This window comes from Hemicordylus capensis, chromosome 5 (assembly GCF_027244095.1).
Source record: "Hemicordylus capensis ecotype Gifberg chromosome 5, rHemCap1.1.pri, whole genome shotgun sequence".
Classification (NCBI taxonomy): Eukaryota; Metazoa; Chordata; class Lepidosauria; order Squamata; family Cordylidae; genus Hemicordylus; species Hemicordylus capensis.
In genome coordinates this window covers 172,318,182-172,331,803 of record NC_069661.1, presented here as the reverse complement: position 1 = coordinate 172,331,803, position 13,622 = coordinate 172,318,182, and positions in this window count along the sequence as shown.

Here is a 13,622-nt window from a genome sequence, read left to right as displayed (position 1 = left end):
ATCATTTCTGTATGGTTTGACTGCAATGAAACAGCATTAGATGACGTTGCATGAAGGTGTAAATCTCAGTTTAAATAATAATCTTTACACCATAAATCTTTGAATGCCTGGACTACAGTTTTCTTAAATCATTTAGACCGTTTAAGAAATGTATTTAACATTTGTACTGTTTTATACTGCTCTACTATGTGTACTTATTTTTGAAGCCAGTTGGCAGGTTCAATGAAATTTGATTGAGTGTTGACAAAATTATTATGAATTACCCACCACAAATGAATTTTTGCTGCAGTCATTGCCACCTCTTCCAAAATGGGGGAAGGAGTGTAGTAGGATACATGGGAATAGCACCACACACTAGACTTTTTCTTTTTTTAATTAACTTGAGTATTGCTTACAACTAAGTAGAAAAGCCCGGAGCAGAAAAACTTGAATGGATGAAAGCAAAACTTATTTGCATACCGTCTCTACTTCCCAGTCCACCTGGGTCTAGGACTATTCATGTCCCTGAGAAGACCACACAGGCTCAGCCATTCACACAGACCTCTGCTGCAAAAGCAGAACTGTTTTCTACAGATGCTCAAATGGGCAGTTTCATTCGGAGGTCTCCGGGTGTGTCTATTAATGAGGCAGTATAGTACAAAAGGGAAACCTTGCCCAGTTCTATCTGTGTATAGTTTACTGTATACATTTCCAAAATTATACTAATTTATATTCATTTCTTATCTATGAGCACCTGGGTATGTGGCTTAGGGCAGTTTAGATAGCAGCTTCTAGGCAGATGGATGCCGTAAGCATATGCTCCAATCCCTATTTTGGGGGGTACCTATTCCTGATAAAACATTGTCCCTATTTTGTCCCTGTTAATGCCTTTGAGGATCCCCTGGTGGGTTTTTTTGTTAGTATGAGTTGCTATATTTGTTGTCCTTCAGACTTTAGCTCCTCTACTTAAAGTGATTTCTTCTTTTCACAATGCAGCCATAGCAACCTGGATTGGATTGAGGCCATGATATAGGGCAAGGCTGCTCAACTTCAACCATCCTGCAGAAGTTGACCTACAACTCCCATAATCCTTGGCTATTGGCCACTGTGGCTGGGGATTATGGGAGTTGTAGTCCAAAAACAGCTGGTGGGGGGGGGAGTTGAACAGGCCTAATATAGGGGGATGTGGTGGATAGGGTCTAACCCTTTCCCCTGTGCCATATTCTCAATGCGAATCACACATACATCCCAAAGTTTCTAATAGCTATGGAGGGGAAATTACAAATGCAAATAATTTGCATTGTACAAAGAATTAACATCCCCACCCTGATTTTTTTTTAAAAAAAATATTTATTTTTTAAAAAAGATGCTGGGAGCTATGTTCTCTCTAATTTTTTTTCATCTGTGTGCAGAATGAGTTTTTTTCTGGGCGGCAGTATCAAGGCTGGTGGGACCTTCCTGATTCAACCCGAGTGGGATAAAAAAATTAACTGAGCTGACATCAGAAAATGTGTGAGTGCCCACACATGCGCCCGCCTGAAAGGGAACAGTGGATGGGAGTTCTAGTCATAGTACGTAGTAGACCCTGAAAGTTGGTGGATGCATCTTGTCTCTAATGCACATACAGAAAATGCACATGTATAATCACTAAAGCATCATGTGGTGCACTGCCTGATATTTCATGTGCTGATGAAGCACCCATTCAGCTGTTGCTTAACAGAGTGTAGGATAATTATGTTTTTCTAGCAGCTCTTGTTCAAAAAGAATGTCCTCATTTTTCTGTATAAATATTTTTATTGAACATCAAAGTATTTACAAAAGTCATAAAAGCTTCCTCTCCTTCCTGAGAGAAATATGATATTTTTAGATCATAGATGATAACATATAAGACTGAATCTGATAAATAACATTATTAATCCAGTTATTAATCATAAAACCAATTTCTTAAGGAAATTCACAATTGTCATTTTCATTTTTATAGTAAGTTAACTTGATCAGGAACATCACTCTCCAAATTTGAAGTTCATTTTAATTGGTGAGGTTGATATTTATTTTTCCACAGAAGTCATACAAAATCAAGTGACTGCTAACTTGCTAAAAGACAAGTAATGAATTCTAGATCATCATACAGTACAATACTCTTATGTAGCCAAAACAGAATTATTTGGGGGTCATATACCAACTCACATTCCAATGTATCTTTACTAACTGAAATTACTCTTTCCAAAACTCCTCAATAACAAAACAAGACCAAAAAATATGACATACATCAGCTCCAGTCATTCCACACCTTCAACAGTGATCATCAAGTAAATCAGTGTTTAAGATGGGCAGAGGTGCACCTAGGTCATTTTGAAGCCTGGTCCTAAAGGCCTTTAGAGGCCCTCTCCCCTGAAAATTAAGCATAATCATGCTCAGTCAGGCGACCACACCATGTGGGGCAGACTAAAGAGGATTTGGGGGGCCTCAGGGGCTGTGGAGGCCCTGGACTTTGGCCCTGAAGTCCAGGGGTAAGGGTCAGGCTGGGGGCACTGAGAGGGCGGTGGAATGTATGTGGGGAGGGTGCCGGATTTTGAGCAGAATGGGTACTTACGGGTGGGAGTATTCACTGCTGCTGAGTGCAGCGGGGCGCAGGGGCACCCCGCAGGTGGGGCACACCGGGAATATTCTCTATTGCCCTGTGGGCCAGTCCGAGCCTGGGTAAGAGTGCCTCTGAAGATGGGGTGGAGTAAAGTTGTTGGAGGTTGTAATTTTTATCACCCAGGTAATTAGAGCACTAAAGAAGCTACCCACTCCAGTTACAGAGTAGAATGCAGAGTTGTTGAAGCTATTTAGAGAAGACACATGGAGATTCTTGTAGAACTAAATACTAAATATTTAATGGTGAAGTACACTTTGGATAAGAAAGACCTAATCCTAATCTATAGAACTCCATAATAAATAGGTAAGGGGGGGGGAGAGAGAGAGAGAGAGAGAGATATGTTTCCATCTGCTCTCTAAGAGGAGAGGAAGGGATTCTGACTCTCACAGGAAATACTTGAAGAGTCATATCAAGGGTCATAGAGTACAGTAGATACAGGTAGAACAGCTAGGGAGACCCTTACACACTATCTCTACTCCCAGTGCCCCAGTGGTAATTAAGATAGTTGGTGCAAAAGGTCGATATACTGCAACAAAAGTAACATTTAAATTGCAGTTTACAAAAACTTTACTTTAAGGAGATATTCATTCATGCATTCATTTTTGAAGTTGTTTTCCCAGAGCCTGTATTAGTTTTGGCCATATGTTTCATACCTAGAGGTACTGGAAATGGAGGGATTTTCTCTCTGCATCCTATCTAGAACTTCAGCATAGGACGGCATTACCACCATGGGCGGGCCATAGCAAGATAATATGGTAACATTGATTCTTCACCCATAATGACACTTTCTTGATTTTTAAAACAATGCAGGACAGGCTTTTAAAGACTCAATAAATATAGCAGATAAAACAAAGCCGTTGACGACATATAATAGACAAGGGCTTGAGCAGTGATTTTTGGTATGTTTCAAGGCTGTTCCTTTTTTCATCTGTGAAATATTGGAGGGTATTCTGTGGCAGAGTGGTTGTTAAACTGCAGTCTGCAAACTGTGCCTTTGAGTATTCTGCAAAATCATTACAAAATTATAGAAGCAAATGCAGAAGGCCTTTTCTAAAACAGTGATGTACACTAAATTGAAACTTATAAAACCAAATATCTTATTTATGTATAACATAGATAGATAGATAGATAGATAGATAGATAGATAGATAGATAGATAGATTCTTTATTTTGGTCATTGACCAGCATTATATATAAACAATAACAGTAGCAACCAATTAGATGGTGAGTTCTTTGCGGGTTTTACGAACTATGTAGCAAAACTTAGCCACATTACCAGAAACCAAATCATTAAAACTGGACAACAGATAATCTAAATAAAACTCATCAGTATGACCAAGAAACTCCATTAATAGCAGGGCAATAGAATTTATACGAATATCCTTGTAAAATGTGCAATAAAGGTCAGCGAAGAAGGGCGCCCCCGCTTTAGAGCGGAGGAGCCACCTGGAGCCAAGGTGCTCTCGCCACAGTCATTTAGGCACGGGCGGCCACAGCTGTGGCCTGCCTGATAGACACCGCACTGTAGGGGGGAGGAGGGCCAATCCCAGCTGACATGCCTTGTAGGCATGATATAATTAAGCCTCAATAAAGTGACCAATTCTACCATAGTAACGTCTCCGTGTCTCCTTGGGTCTGGGTGCAAAGGATGATGTGGGCAGTATTTCTATATCCCCTGAGCTGCAAGGATAATTATGTATAGCTTGATTTCTATACCACCTTTCATAAAACTTATCCCAAAGAGTTTACAAAAATTAAAATACAATAATAAAATCCATAAAGGTGACAAGGGAAACATTAAAAACAACAATACAATGCATAAAAATACACACAGAGCAGCAATCATCAAATGCAAAGGCAGAGCAGCAGAACAGAGAGACCTATAGCCCTAACGGTCAAAGGCCTCTTGGTGCTTTTTAAGGCCAGCCAAGGAAGCAGACAGCTACCGGGAGAGCATTCCAAAGCCTGGGGGCAATAAATGAGAAGGCTGTCCCATGTACAGAACAATCAAGCTTCCTTCAGTGTCAGCAAACGGAGAAGAGCCCGCTCCAATTATTTTGTTGGGCAGGCAGAACTGTTTGGGAGCAGGCAGTCCAGGAATCCAGACCCCAAACTGTTAATATGAAAGGTTTGCATGCACTTAGCTCACTAGGCCATCTGTCAACCAAGACACTGTTGTTTGGGGTCAAGTCTAATATTCTTGCTGCCAGGGGGCATAGGGAGCTTTGTGGGGGCTGGGGGACAACGCCTGACTGATGGCCCCCCAAATCCCCGGGGGTTCTTTTGCATGTGCACACCCCAAGCCATGCCCCCCGAATCAGATGCAAGGGGGCAGGGCCAGTGCAGAGAATCGGGCTGTCAACCCTGGCATAGTTTCATTTCCCCTGCCTGCCATTGATGGAATCGCCGAATGGGAGCTCCTCTCCCTAGAAAGGAGCTCCCTTTCAACTACTCCACCAACCACGGATAGGGGAAATGAGGAAATGAAACCCGTTCTATGCACCGGCCCCACCTCCTTGCATCTGATGTCAGATGTAGGGGCCAATGTCCAGGAAGAGAGGAGAGTCAATTTCTCCCCAGCCAGCATGAATATAGAGGAGAGGGACGTGCCTTGCGCTCCCAGCCAGCTAGTGCTTTACTCGCTGGCTGGTTGTAGGAGGGGGCAAGAGGTGCCCTGGCCAAGGGTGGGGGAGCTTGGGGGGCCCCCAGATCCCTGGGGCCTGGGGACAATTGTCCCCCCTTGCTAAATGGTTGCTGCACCCCTGCTTGATGCTGTTATGTCTCAGTTACATGGTGCCTGAACAAATCAAGAAGTCCTTCCCTTCTACCTTACCCACTACTTTCACTGAAGGAAGCTATTCATGAATACTAAACATCATTTTGAATGATGTAAACCATTTTGAGAACTGCTTTTGTTGAAAAGCAGTAGGCAAACAGTAGTTTGCTGCTGGTCCCTTACATCCAGTGGCCTGTGGAGAGGACCGATGCAAGCTGAAGGACCCTGGACTGCTGGTCCAGTACCCCAAATTAGATCTTTCTGGACATGCATGCCTTAAATCATACTGCTCATAGTCAGCTGTTAGAGCAAGTGAACCAGACTGTAGTGCTAGACATTCCTAGCAGGTTCTATGGTCAGTCAGTGTAGTTCATAAGTCATCCAAAAATCTTTGATTTAAGGCACAGTGCTTCCCTAAAATGTCACTTTTATAACTGTAGTCCTCAAATAACCTGCACTGGATTCAACAGGCAGTCTGAATCCCAGAAGGTTTTCCAGGCTTACACTAATTGCTCACATCTCAGCCAAAGCTGGTAATAGCAGCTGGAGAAACTGGAGGCAGCTGCTGCATCAAGTATTTGATTCCTTCAAGCATTTAAGAGGAATTTTATTCAAACCTGAAAAGGGATATGTTAACAGCCTGTCTGCCAATAGAAAAGATTGCTTAGCCATTATTATTTAGTTTGCAAACTGATCTGTGGAACTCAACAACACTTGATATGATATATGAACTATATAGTAATGAAATGAAATATACTGTGATTATATGCAAGAATGAAATATATTGTGATTATATGCAAGAGCAAAGCAAATTGAGGTGACATCTCGGACTACAAGCTGAAGGATAGGAGCAAACACTGAGCAACTAGGGCAACAATTTGTTCATTCAGAGTTACACTAAATAAAGGATGGAGCATAAGTCACACACATTATTAAGCACCACCCCATAAAATAGGTTTTTTTGCTCTTAGGATAGGAAATGTGTCCTCAAGCTCTAAGGAAATCAGGCAATGCTCCCCATCTGTTGTTCTGAATTGCCATGCAGTGAATTGTCCTTAAGCACATTCAGGAAGAATTCATTCCTAGCAATCTTGCCTCCCCCTCCATTCAGACTGATGTTGAAGCAAGGCATTCTATTGCTAGCAGCCCAAATGTAGCAGAAAGAAAAGCTTCCTGAAGGAGGTATATGCGAAACTACTATATGTCTTGAATTTGTGCCAGGATACTTACTATACTACATAGCATTCAGGAGAAGCACTGTGCCTTCTAGAGATACAACACTTGGGGCATGTGAGTTTAGAAAAGAGATGACTAAGGGGAGATATTGATGGAGAAATTCCAGGAATTCTTGGTTCATTTAATGAGCAGAGGCCCTCACCATCCACCAGGTTCAAGCTTTATTGATCACAGCATGCAGGGTGTCTCTCTTCCAAGAGCACACACTCAGGCTTTGGGCAAGAGTCTTTATACTGTTTACATATAGGCTGTAGGATTGAGTAAAGAGCCTATCAGAGGCCAAAGTTTCATGGTATACACCAATCATACTAGTACAAGCAGAATAAAGCTTAGCCATTGGTAGACAAGGTGAACCAATTACAGGGCAGAAACCAGCAATAATGCACCAATCAGCTTTAGCTATGCTTATGCCTAGTCAGGGGAGGGTGAGCTGTTGTCAACAGGTGTTTATCTCTACTCAGATGAAGCAGAGTATTGTTTCCAAGAAAAGGGGCCTTTGTAATAGCAGGGTGCAGAAACTTGGGACTTCAATGTTCATTGAATGTTCAATGTTCAATGCTGGGGGACTTCAATGTTCATTTTGGGACCAATCTGTCAAGGTTAGCTCAGGAGTTCATAGAGGCCATGACAACTATGGGTCTATCCCAAGCGGTCTCTGGACCGAGGCATATTGCAGGTCACACGCTTGATTTGGTATCTTACTCTGATCAGGGTAGTGTTCCGTGCGTGGGGATTCCTGTGATTTCCCCATTGTCATGGATGGATCACCATCTGGTTAAGGTTGGGCTTACAACCACTTCCCACATCCGCAGGGGTGAGGGGCCCATTAGAATGGTCTGAAGAGGTTGTTGGATCCACTAAGATTCCAAGAAGCCTTGGAGGGATGTAATGTTGGCTTTGCTGGTGATCCTGTTGATGCCCTGGTTGAGAATTGGAACAACTTGCTCACCAGGGCAGTAGGCACGATTGCTCCCAAGTGTCCCCTCCGACCCGCTTCAAATTTGGCCCCTTGGTATATGGAAGATCTATGGGGGCTGAAGCGGCAAGGTAGGCGACTGGAGCGCAAGTGGAGGAAGACTCGACTCGACTCTGACAGATTGCAACATCGAGCACATCTAAAGATCTATGCTCAGGCAATACGTGAGGCAAAGAGAAAGTTCTTTTCTGCCCGTATTGCCTCTGAGAGTTCACATCCAGCAGAGTTGTTCAGGGTTGTGAGGGGACTCGTATCTGCCCCCATTCCCTTGAACCAGAATTTGGAGTCATCAGTTACCTGCTGCAATGTGTTTAAAGAGTTTTTCACAGATAAAATCTCTCGGATTTGGGCTGACCTAGATGGAGACTCCACAATTAATTTGATGTCTGAACTGGAGGTGCCCAACAACTCCTCTTATGAGATTCGACTGGATTGGTTTCAGTTTGTGACTCCTGAGGATGTGGACAAGCTGCTTGGAGCAGTGAGGCCTACCACTTGTTCTTTTGACCCTTGTCCAACATGGCTTGTTCTATCTAGCAGGGAGGCTGTTGTAGACAGCTTAGTGGAAATCATAAATGCTTCTCTGAGGGAGGGCAGGATGCCTCCTTGTCTTAAGGAGGCAGTCATTAGACCTCTTCTAAAGAAGCCTGCATTAGATCCCTCAGAGTTGAACAATTACAGGCCTGCTTCCAACCTCCCATGGCTGGGCAAGGTCATTGAGAGGGTGGTGGCCTCTCAGCTCCAGTCGGTCTTGGAGGAAACTGATTATCTAGACCCATTACAAACTGGTTTTCGGGTGGGCTATGGGGTGGAGATTGCCTTGGTCGGCCTGATGGATGATCTTCAATTGGGAATTGACAGAGGAAGTGTGTTGGTCCTTTTGGATCTCTCGGTGGCTTTCAATTCTATCCACCATAATATCCTTCTGGCACATCTGAGAGTGTTGGGATTGGGAGGCACTGCTTTACAGTGGTTCCGCTCCTACCTCTCGGACAGATTTCAGATGGTGTCGATTGGAGATCGTTGCTCTTCAAAATCAGAGCTTAATTATGGTGTCCCTCAAGGCTCCATACTTTCTCCAATGCTTTTTAACATCTACATGAAACCACTGGGAGAGATCATAAGGGGGTTGGGAGCTGGATGTTATCAGTACGCTGATGACACCCAGATCTACTACTCCATGTCAACCTCTTCAGGAGTTGGCATATCCTCCCTAAATGCCTGCCTGGAAGCAGTAATGGGCTGGATGAGGGAGAATAAACTGAGACAGAATCCAGATAAGACAAAGGTAATTATTGTAAGGGGTCAGAACTCTAGAGACAATTTTGATCTACCTATTCTAGATGGGGTCACACTTCCCCAAAAGGAAGAAGTTCGCAGTCTGGGAGTACTTCTGGATTCACACCTCTCCCTGGTTTCTCAGGTTGAGGCAGTGGCCAGGGGTGCTTTCTATCAGCTCCGGCTGATATGCCAGCTGCGCCCATTTCTCGAGATCAATGACCTCAAAACAGTGGTACATCTGTTGGTAATTTCCGGACTTGACTTCTGTAATGCGCTCTACATAGGGCTGCCTTTGTACGTAGTCCGGAAACTTCATTTGGTTCAGAATGTGGCAGCCAGGTTGGTCTCTGGGTCCTCTCAGAGAGACCACGTTACTCCTTTGCTGATTGAGCTACACTGGCTACCAATAGGTTTCCGGGCAAAATACAAAGTGCTAGTTATAACTTACAAAGCCCTAAACGGCTTAGGCCCTGGGTCTTTAAGAGAACGTCTTCTTCGCTATGTGCGCCACCGCCCATTGAGGTCACTTGAGGAGGTCCATCTCCAGTTGCCACCAACTCATTTGGTAGCTATACAGAGACGGGCCTTCTCGGCTGCTGCCCCAAGATTGTGGAATGCGCCCCCTACTAAGATACGAGCCTCCCCATCTCTGGCAATTTTTAGAAAAACTTCTGGAAACACATCGCTTCAACCAAGCTTTCTCAGCTTTTTAAAATTTGTTTTTAAATTGTTTTGACTATTTAATTGGTGTTTTATGATGTTTTAATTGTTAATTATTATTTTATGCAGTTTTATCATTTTTGTTTTAATTATTTTAATGGTGTTTTAATGTAAACCACCCTGAGCTTGTTGGAAGGGCGGTATAAAATTTTAATAATAAATAATAAATAATATTGAGGTACTTACAACAGTATTATCAGGCCCTGCCTCTAAAGTAAACGCTCAGTTATGTATACAAAATGTAAATGCCTCTTTTGAGCACATGCATCCATTGGTGTGTTGGCTCAATACTTTCCTTATTTAAAAAACAAGTCATTAAAGATATAATGCAGGATTAACAAATTATTTTTTAAAAAGAATGTATTTTTCACTCTAGTATCTGTGTTGGTGGCCACAAAGGGCTAAACACACTGGGCCTACCTCACAGGGTTGTTGTGAGGATAAAAATAAGCATGTACACTGCTCTTTGCTCCTTGGAGGAAGAGTGGGACATAAATGTAAAACAAACAAACAAACTAGATTAAGAGGATCACCCATTTAAACAAAGCAAAACAAATAAAGCCATAAGGGCCCAGTTTGGATCAAGACCATGCCATTGCTGAGGGAGGGTCTTCATCCCCACAGTTAACCTCCATTTTCACCACTGCAGAAAAGTTAAAGGTACCATGCTGGTACCATACATTTCCCCCTGAGTGGCAATAGCAGCTTTGGAGGAGATTGTTTAATTGAGAAAATGGCTCCCCCCTCCCCCAACCTTCACAGATCTGAACTTACATTGTTGACAGACATTAGCTTTAATGGGAGTAGGAGCTCAATAGCCTTGGCACAATCTTTTTCTTTTTCTTTTAAGAGCAGAGCAGAGTATGTGCAGCCCCATATACTGTTGATGGTGATTCATAAGTGATTCATAGGTGGATGAGTCAATAGTGAGTAGCTGTGAATTCGGCGGAAAACCTCATGTATTGTTTTGCTTCAATGTATCTAAGCAGCATTCCAATTTATTTCGGGGAAACAGGGAGATGTTTCATGCTAGTCCAGAATGGTTTGCAGATGAGGAACAAACCATTAAGCTCATATTCCACCCCCCTCTCTTGCACACAAATTCCCTCTTGTTTGTTTCAATCAAAGTTTAATGTTAACATCCTCATCAAGACTACCTATGATTGAGACTCATTCCTCAGGGTTGCCCAAGACCGTGGTTTGCAAACCCATTTCAATTCATGGTGTAACCAATTCATGGTGTAACCAGGAGAAGGCTCCATCCTTCTCCAAGGGGTGCCCCTGGAGAAGGTCCGATGGCAGTCTACTAGGCGAGCAGTGCCTGCATACTCTAGGCTGGACCTAAAATGAGAGGGAGGCATAGGCCAGCTATTACATGAAGGAGGATGAAGCCCTGATAAAGTGCCCACAGCTGTGGGGGGCAGGGCCCAAGCTGAAGCTGTCTTTCCTGCTACAACTGATAAGGCAGGCAAGTGGGGAAATAATGTTGATGGAGAGTTGGTTGCGGGCAGAGGAAAAGGAAGAACCCGGGTTACAGCTACAACAAGAGATAGTATGGAACCTAAGGGGATATGTCTATCTGCTGGGCACAGGAAGTGGCCACTGCCGATTGGGGGCACCAGAGGGGGAGAACATAAGAACAATGCTGGTGGATCAGGCCCAAGGTCTATCTAGTCTAGCATTCTGTTTCCCACAGTGACCCACCAGATGCCTCTGACAAGCCCACAGGCAAGAAGTGAGGGCACACCCTCTCTCCTACTGTTGCTCCCCCCTGAAACTGGTATTTAGAGGCATCTTGCCTCTAGGCTGGAGGTGGCATGAAGCCACCAAACTAGTAGCCATTGATAAACCTGTCCTCCATGAATTTGTCCAAGCCCTTTTTAAAGCCACCCAAACTAGTGGCCATCACTACATTTCATGGCAGAGAATTCCATAGATTAATTATGTGCTGCTTTCCTGGCCATCAGTTTCATGGGATGACTGCTGGTTCTAGTGTTGTGAGGAAGGGAGAAAATTTTCAACAAACATTCCGCCATGACCCCAAGCTCTCTCTCTTGGTCAGTCACTGATAGGGATATGCACAAAACCTGTTTTGTTTGGTTTCAAACCCAATTCAAACCAGGATGGGTAGGTTGGGTTTTGGTTTTGGTTGGAAACCACCACCACCACCTTGGTTCGGTTCGAATTCAAACCCAGCTCAAACTGGTTCTAAAAGGTTCTACTAGGTATAATGGGGAATTGAGCTGTCTGATTATTCTCTATGCAGAGCACCTAGGGGCACAACACTGGGGTGTGTGGTAGGCAAACAGGGGTGCCTACCACCCACCAAACCTCAAAGCAATTGGACACTCCTGCAATTTTTAATGATTTTTTTGAAGATTTTTCTATATTTTGCATTTTTCCCATTGGATGATGCCCCAACTGCCACCTGGGGGGTGCCTGTGTACCAAATTGGTTTTGGGGGCAAGGCAGGTATAGCCACAACTTCCCCTGGGAGCCCCAAGCCAGTGGGGTTCATGGTTTATTATTTTTATAAATTTTTAAAGATTGTAGCCTGTTTCAATGCAATAAATAGGAACCCCTCCCCCATTCAGAAAAATAACTGTGTGACCTTAATTGCTGTGAACTCTGAGTTCACAGAGAGTTCACAGGAATTAAGGTGGACAGGTTACACACTGTTCTTTTTCTGGCCATCAGGGGTGGTTTTGTGCCCCTAGGTACAGGGAATAATGGGCTGGTTCGAGTCTCCATTATACCCTATGGGGAAAAAGCAAAAAATTAGAAAAATCTATTGTAAAATAATTAAAAAATCACAGGAGTGTCTGGTTGCTTTGTGGCTTGGGTGGTAGTTGGCGCCCATGGGTGCCTACCACCCCAACCCATTTTTGGAGCCTCAAACCTTCAAACCAGTTCAAACCAGTTTAAATAGAACCATGTTCTGTTTGGTTTGAACTCTGACCAGCACTGCCAATTCAATGCCCTGTTTGGTTTGAGTTCGAACCTTAAAATCGAACCAGTTTGAATTCAAACCTGTTTGCACATCTCTAGGCACTGAGAGCTCAGACCCCATCAGTGTATACGTGAACTTGGGGTCCCCCCCCAAATATGCATCACCTTACACTTGCTTACATTGGACTGTATTTGCCACTTTGTCAGGAGAACCACTGAATGTCCCTGTGAAGCAACAGGGAAACATAACCCATGATGGAACAAGGCAATCAATAATTCTGAGCAGACAGAAAAGGTGGAGATATCATGAATCACTGGGCTACCTTATACATTTAATAAAGTTTTAGAAATTGCATGCACTTGGCAGAGACCAGTCCTGTCCTCCAAGGTCCAGGGGGTGCTCCAAATGGCCGGGACAGGGGGCCTTGGGCAGCCACCCCACATCCACCCCGCCAAACCTCCACACTTAAAAAAAAGTTTTAGCGTGGCCGCAAGGTGGCTGCGGATGGGGAACGCTCTGGCCCCCGCCGCCACTGGGGGTCAGAGGGGAGGACTGCTCTGCTTCCCCCAGGCAGCCACCCCTTGGCCACGGTAATGATAATTTTAAATAATTTTAAATAAGGTTCGTGGGGCAGGGGCAGCCGTTTGGCAATGCCCCCCCCCGGATGTTTCAGGGGGATTTGCACCGGGGGTGGCCTCGCAGCTGGGTGGTCTAGGCACCCAAATAGCCTAGGTGCACCCCTGGCACTTGGATTCCTGACTGCTCTGTTGCCCTAATGCTCCTAGGTGATGCACCAGATCATGGAACTCCCACCATGGGGAGAGGAAATGCCCGCATATGGTTTTGAGGCAATTCGTGTTAGCTCTAACCATAGCTAGCCCTGATGCATCTCCAACACTACCTTGGAGTTAAAGAACACCCATAGAAAGCAGAAAGACAGTGCACAAGCCTGCTACATACTCCTGACCTCCAGCCCATGGTTTTCAAGATCTGGAGCATGTGAACTAGGGATGACCCACGGTTAGCTAAACCAAACAAATCTCCGTGCTCCTCATAATTAACA